The sequence below is a fragment of the Uranotaenia lowii genome, chromosome 2 (assembly GCF_029784155.1).
Source record: "Uranotaenia lowii strain MFRU-FL chromosome 2, ASM2978415v1, whole genome shotgun sequence".
Lineage (NCBI taxonomy): Eukaryota > Metazoa > Arthropoda > Insecta > Diptera > Culicidae > Uranotaenia > Uranotaenia lowii.
Window position 1 is genome coordinate 139,544,341 of NC_073692.1, and position 7,817 is coordinate 139,552,157.

General features: G+C 33.4%; 1 long non-coding RNA gene across 1 annotated transcript; it reads right to left on the reverse strand.

Annotated features, from left to right (window-relative positions):
* Positions 1-361: 361 nt before the first annotated feature.
* LOC129742450 (uncharacterized) lies at positions 362-6,790 on the reverse strand. The gene is made up of 3 exons (XR_008736539.1): positions 6,655-6,790; positions 5,924-6,131; positions 362-494 (listed from the first exon to the last, which is right to left on the reverse strand). It is a non-coding gene; the product is annotated as an uncharacterized LOC129742450 (long non-coding RNA).
* Positions 6,791-7,817: the final 1,027 nt, after the last annotated feature.

Genomic DNA, 7,817 nt, shown 5'->3' on the forward strand with positions numbered 1-7,817 from the left:
AATTTTTACAGGCTGTTTGAAAATTACAGTACTGTAAAATTTTAGTTCATTGAATTCATTAGGCTAGATGAATGGTTTTTATCTCCAAAATATGAAATTAAGGATATTTTTTAGGTAAAAAAAAAGGTTACAATATATGGTTTGAAAACTTTATTTATGGTCTGCTACACAATTTCTTTACTACACTCAACAAATTGATCATGAGTTCACAACTATGAAATGCATCTTTTGAAATTATTTGAAATGCTTTCATTCACACATAAATCGTAGCACCAGAACTACACATTAGGCGCACAGTAGCTTGCTGCCCTAAAAAAATACTCGCCGAGCTCCTGTAGATAATCATTGGTTTGCTGTTGACCACTCAGCTTAGCTGCGATATGGTGCAAGGAACACCTGTGCGGGGGAAGAATATGGCACTTTTTCTTCGAAACTGCTGGATAATATGGTTAAAACCGTCCATCCAAAAACGTCGTTTGGTGTGAAGTTAAAAACTAGAAAAGAAAAGAAAACGAATTTATGAAATTAAAAACACTCAGACAAATATTTGGAGTTCCAATCGTGCAGCGTTTGAAAGCGGTCGCATCTCTCCCGCGGTGTCAATAGTTCGTCGCGTACTTTTTGTTGAGGCGAAGTATCAATTGAAATGTTTCGTGTAAAGTTTTGATAAATGAAGGGACTAATGATTATTTTCGTTTATTTCAATGAGTGAAGTCCATGAGATGAAAAAAAAGTGAAATCGTTTGGAAGAAAAGCAACCACGAAGGGAAAGATGGCGACCTTAATCTAATTTACTGGCAGGGCAATGAATAAATCCGGGCGGAACGGGATTTATTTCCATAGAATGGGTGAAAAATTTAGGATCAGAAATCAGTGGGGGCGTTGAATGTTCTTAAAATTATCTGCGGGTTTAATATGAAAGGTTTTCAAGTGCGAGGAAAGTGTTTTTATCGAAAATCGTGAGGCGAAAATATGGCAGCCTAAAAATTGTGTTTAACGCTGTTTCTCATTCCGAGTCGCACCTAGTTCGGTTTGCACCATTGACACGCACACAACCGTGTAGTGCTGTCTTCATTGATACTGATACCATTAACACAGAGTAAGGGAGGTAATGAATGGTGTCGAATAGAAAGGGAAATTGGTAGGAACAGGTGAGAATGGCGAGAGTTTGATGGAAACACGTAGCTCGGTTTTGTGTTGGTTGCTAATGATGGAGATGGATCCTGATGAATTCAGCTTGGACGGATTTTCAGCTAAGTTACTTTTATTAGTTTTCTCTGTCTATCTATTTATTTCGTTTTCTAAAATTTTTATTCTGGCTGTAAGAATCTAGCTTGCGGTTGTCCCAGAGGTTGCTGTGTTGTCGATGTGCCTTATTCAGATACATTGAAGCCCCAGTGTACCAGAGTGGGAGGCATCATTTTTGTGGTTTTTTTTTTGTTTCCTGTGGCAGCAAAGCTGTTCAGCGCTTTGAGATTGGAGAAATTCATACGATTCACGCTCCTTCCTGACAATTTTATCCCATTATATTATTATTAATGATCTTTTTTACAGATGTTTGACGGCTAGATTTTCCTGTGCGCGGGTAAATAAGGAATGAGACAGGAGAAAGCTAAATGCCTTAATTGTTTTATTTTAAGTGATAATTTGCCAGCTCGTTTACTCATTCTGTGTGGTCATGTTTCACGTTCACGTCTCATCTAACCGCTTCTTCTACTTCACTTCATTCTCGTTTATATAATAAATCCAGTAGTTCTCAAACACAAGATGACCATTTTTAAAGTTTGTATTTTTTGTATCTTACTTTTATTTTTTTTTCTTTTTAATTTAATTTAAGTTCGATAACGAGAATATTTCAAAGTTTTTTTTTCTATTCTTCAATTTTAACTAAATGCACTTGCTTGATGGATGCAACATACGCAAATTTTTATATGTAAATGTACAAGATATATTTGTATTTTTAGTGTTAGCTGGATTTCAAAGAAGTTTAAAATCGCTTTTAAATGCTAACCGCAACCTAACCCGAAAAAAAAGTTTATAAAAACTTCTTAACTTCGTTTTAGAAACCCTGACACACCCATTAAAGTCGGAAAGTGCCGAACCGGTCGCCCCTCGCCTATCAATGAATCAAATGAACCAGAGCAGGTACAGCAGTAGCTGTAGGCGCTCTGAAATGAGCTATCGTTGTGTAGAAAGAGAAAGAAAATTTCCATTCATATGACATCGCAATGGCAGTTAAATTTTTGACAGAACCGTAAGAAACATTTCACTAAGAAATATTTCAGCGATAAAGATTTTTTTCCATGCAATATTGTGTACAAGTCAACGAACAAAAAAGATTATATTTGAGATGACAGTTTATTTCTAAAAAAAAAACATTCCTAATCATCATGTTTTATTAAGACGTCAACATAAAAATCAAATGATAATAACGTTTCGCTGCAGTAGGATGGTTGATTTTTTTTAAGGATCAACGGAAATTAAATGATTTCGGATTTCACTTAATTTTTCACTGTCCCTAAAGGATGAAAGCGTCAGCATATATTTAATATAAACCAACTGGAAAGCTGTTTTTTCGAAAGGTGCTACGAAATTTATTATAGATAGTTTTTTTTTAAGTTTGATAGATGGTCTGATCAAACCAGACATTATATTTTGCTATGCTATCAAATGTATTCATTTCCTCTTCTGATCTTTCATTTAACTTTTTTTTTTAATTAAAAATTTAAAAAAAAAATTACTCAAAACTTTACAGGTACTAACACAGGTATAAATACTTTGGTTACTGCGGATAACCCTTTTCCCTTGCAATGTCCGACGCTCAACCAAGGTTGCCGAAATCACAGAAAAATCTGTAATTTCACAGAATTTTGAGCAAATTTTCATCACAGAATCTGTGTCACAGAATACAGAATTTTGAAATATTCACAGATTTCACAAAATTTTTGAATTTTGAATGGATTTCCAAAATTAAAATATTTTTAGTCATAATAAATTTTATGTTTTTTAAATTGAATTAGAAAAGTATGTTGAGATTGGTAATTTTAATTGAATTTTCCCAACTAAAATGTTAAAAATACCAAATTTATCTTGAATTTTCAATTAAATTTAAGGAAATAGCATCACAGAAAACCATCACAGAATTTTTGGTTCAAATCACAGAATTCAAGAATTTTTTTTCTCAAAAACACAGAATTTTTTTTCGGCAACCTTGCGCTCAACAGGCATACTGAATGTTTTTATTATTGTTAATTTAATATTTAATTTCAGCAGTTCACCAGAAAGACAATCGTCTACGGACCGCGTCATGTTGTATTGTTTTTAATATTATTATTTAACCGTTACAACTGTGTACGTTCGAACTTATTATCGTATTCTTTTTTGTTTAAGCAACTAACCTTACATTATTTCGAATTTAAATCATTAATAGCTATGTTCTTGGTTACATAATCAATAGCCTACAATTAGTTTCTCTTCTATAATAGTAATGGTTTTCATCTAGTAGGTATTTTATTTATTTACATCATCTAGTAGGTAGTAACATTTTACTTTCAGCTTTGCATGCTATTAATTATTGAGATTTTTTCCAGGTTTTTAAAATCAACTTCAAACGCTGTTATATAACAAAATAAGTAATTATCAAACCTTTTATATAAGGTTTCAACTGATATTTTTTTCTCTCTCAATTTATTGTTTATAATGCGTTATTTTAGCATCAAATCAAATTTACTTCACATGTTCAAGGTCGTGAAAATTTATCGCTCAGCGTGTTAAATAAATTACATTACATATTTTAAATAACATTTTGTACTCATAAAATAAAATCATTTGAAATTCCAGCATCGGGAAAGCAGTATTTCAATCTTTTTTTCCATACAAAGGATTTCTCATACTGATATCATAATTTTAAATTACTTTTCAAATAAATTCTCATGTGTTATTTTGATTTTGACTTTGATTGATAATTTACAAATTTTCCAGAAAGTTAGAAACCTATATTTTGCTATTGTGTAAATACATTTCATGTTATATCATCTTATACCTACATACATTCATTAAAAAATACTTATCAAAAAGTGCCATATGTTTTAATGTAAACCTAAGATATCAGTTCTCAACCTTTTACTAGCATTTTTTGGTTTTATTGAATAGAGGGATGATGATTTGTAATAATAAAAAAAATTTTGTTTGTTTTAGATCGGACCAAAAGTGAACAGGTAATGAAATTAAACAAGGGCGGTTCCAGCTACAGGTAAGCTGAGAGTATCTAGAGGTAAGACAGGTAAAAAGGTAAGATTATTTTACCATTCAAATATGTCATTGATTGAATATATTATATAAGAACGTACAAAAAGTTGCCAGCTGGGCAGGTATCTACACGGATGCGGAATACCTGTCGTAGATTCTTAACACTTAAAATGTTATGAATTTTATACGGCTGTGAAACAGGTTGCTCGTTCTACAAGTAAGACATACACCTATACGAAACATTTTCATTTCATGTCAGTTCACACGAAGCCATGGTGTCGGGTATGTGATGATATGCATTGAAGATTGGCCGAACTAAAAATCTAAAGGATGCAAATTAACGCATACGTTGGCGAAACTGCGGTGAATCCGTGCACCCATGGTGGATTATCTACATACATACATACATACATTAAAAACACTCAGACAAATATTTAAATAGAGCAATAGTTTATAATTATGCCTTGTAATTCGAGAAGAATACATCATAATGGAACAGTTTTTGAATTTAAAAAAAAAACGAAGACTTGCATGAAAAGTCACTCATATTTTTTTAAAGAAATGTAAAATCTATGAAACATTAGGGGAGAATGAGGATACTTGATCCCTGGGGATACTTGATTCCCTAGCTATATCTCCAAACTGGAATGTCGTACAAAGATCAAATGTTCTAGAAAAATGTGCCAAATGGAACAAAACAGCAATAGTTGAAGCTCAAAAATTTTCAACAAAATAAGTTTTTGGGTTATTGAACTTTGTTTGAAAAATTTCTCAAAATGTGACTTGAAGATCTTTTTTCATCATTTTGAAATGTTCCTAACATGGTAATATTATAACAAAAATATTTATTCCAATACATAAATCTTTCAAGTGTAAATTGAACTTCAAAATACAATATTTTCAAAGCGATGGAAAACTCCCAACTTTTTTCAGGGAAAGTTTTCTGAAATGTTGATTTTGGGTACAATTGATCCCTTATATTTGGGTACAAATGATCCCGGTATATTCTTCTTCTCAGTGGATCGTGGTCATTGCTGATTACGAGATTACTAATATTTATCGAATAGCTAATATTCATCCATCAATTATCTGAAGAAAAGGGCTTAAATAATTGATTTTCTCTTGTTTATAAAAAATTGCGCCCGTAAGTATGCAATGTCTTAAGGGTTGAGAATAAGCTATGGAATTTATTTTTCTGACAATTATAGGTTGTGAAATGAGAACAAACATGACCAAAATAGTCAATTAACATTCTATCTTGGGGTTTTGTTTGATTTTTTCCATGGATTAGGGCTTCCTGAATAAAGGATCAAGTCTCCCCTAACTTCAAAAATATTGCAATTTTTTTACTCCCACGAAAATGCTTCTAGTTCATCTACGGGTTCAAGTATCGTTCTAATTTTAGGAGCATAGAAACTTGAAGTTACACGCTGTCAGAAAATGTAAAAGAAAGCGAGTTGCTAAATTTTTCCAAAAATATATGGTGAAAATAAGAAAAGGGGATCAAGTATCCCCACTCTCCCCTATATATTTAGCTAGACACGAATGCCATACTGCTGGTAAAGTGACAAACATTTAGCCTCTGGAACCACTTTGTGTGGATAGACATGGGTTAGGGCTACGAACAAAAATACCCAAAATCACATATTTTAGAGCAGATAAATTGAGTCCTTACCTTTCAAGGAACACCCAACGTGGGTTTTCGATTGCAATATTTTGAGTATTCTCGTTGAACCCCAATACGGTTGGTGGACAGCACACCTTCAATCTCAACCAAACGTTCGGCAGATTTGGATGCAAACTAGTAGATCGATTAAGTCCAATACCATATATCTTGCGATACATCACCCAGTTGGAAAAAGTCGAATGCAGACGGGATCTACCTGCAAAGAGTGAGGACAGGGGAGATAATAAATTTACTATACCTATCTTCGGCTTTGTCCGTTACTCTCATATAAACCTGGAATATATCGACACAGTTTCAGAATTAGTTATAAGAATATTCAACAAAGCGTCATGGTAAAGAAAGAATTTGTGTATGTATCTAGATTTCGAAAAATAAAAAATCAAAAGCTGAAGTAATACTTTTTAAAAAGCATTTTGAAATTGGAAATGGCGCGAAACGAGTTAAATGTTTGGTTTTTTTTCCTCTATTTAATAAAATTTTAATTTGGGTTTTACTATTTAATTCAAATAATTCAAGATTGTAATTGTAATTGTAACAATTACAAAAAGACAAGATAAAAAAAAAATTTCAAACTTGGAAGGTGTAAGAATTTTAAATTGTTGTTCTCTTTTCTTATTAAAATTGTAAACAGTAAGAGTTAACTTATCTTAAATTGTCTCAAAGCAAAGTACCTTCAAGTTGGAAGTTATACAAAATATAAGAAACTAAAATGTAATTACCTTTTCCGGTTTCTCAGAACTGCTGGTCGAGATCCTCCAAGGATTGAATATATTTTTTAGCAGTACTGAATTCAAAGCTGTCTTAGCGTTTTCCGGTCCGCGAGTTATGAAGTTTTCCTGTTCTACTGTGAGCACGGCAAACGTGGCAACTGGCGTCTCATTTATTTTGAGAAATTTTCCATAGTTGTTGCAGAAATGCCTTAAAAGTTTCTCAATCCAATTTGTATCCTTTTCTGTTCAAATTTCTAAACTTGTACGTTGTCCCAATTGTTGGTTGGCTCAATCCTACAAAAGACATCAAAAACGAAATATAAGACACGGCCTCATACTTGTTACTCTAGGCGATCCGGATTTTGAATCACGTGAAAAATTTCTTCTGTGGTTAACATCGATGCGTCACTTCCTAATGTAATTTATTTTCTGCTGCTTGAGCAAAATGGTTTTGCTTAGTGTTGTGTTGTTGTCATTTTTGGTAGGAGAATTCGACACTCACCTGTGAAAAGACAAAGTAAATCTGAATTCATTCCTTTTACTCGCGGAACTTGGCGTTTCCTTCGTCTGCCTAGTAGGGAGAAATCCTGCTGTCGTGTACACATTATTACGGCTATCCTGAACGTTATCTTTCCGGCACCCTGCTGTACAGCGAATGTTTCCGGCTGGATGGTAGATGATTCCACGTGAATGATTTACCGCTACACGAAATTCAACCATCTCCGGAAGATGCACGTAATTCAGAAGTGGGCGCAATTGGTTCTTGTCGGGGAAAATTTTGTGTTGGGAAATATTGTCATGGAAACTAGCGGCGGAGTCCTCGCCACTCGATTTAACTTTCCAACAGCTTCAATAGCGTCAACCTTGTTCCAAGATCAAGAAATCTCACGAGTACCTGCGTTTAAAACTTTAGTTTTGATGAAACGTTCGCTATTTTCGCACGAAACTCGGAAAAACGATAAACAAAACCAGCTGTCGCGCGCGCTTTTGACGTTTCGCTCTTTAGTGTAATGGGGATGCCAGACACACTTTAATTTTTATAATTTCTCATAGGAAATTATTGACGACATGTAATTTTCAGAGACATGAAAATCTCACAGTCCAACAATTTCAAAAACGGCTGTGAAACGTAAATATAAAAGTCATGTATTTTTGTTTTGACCTGTAATACT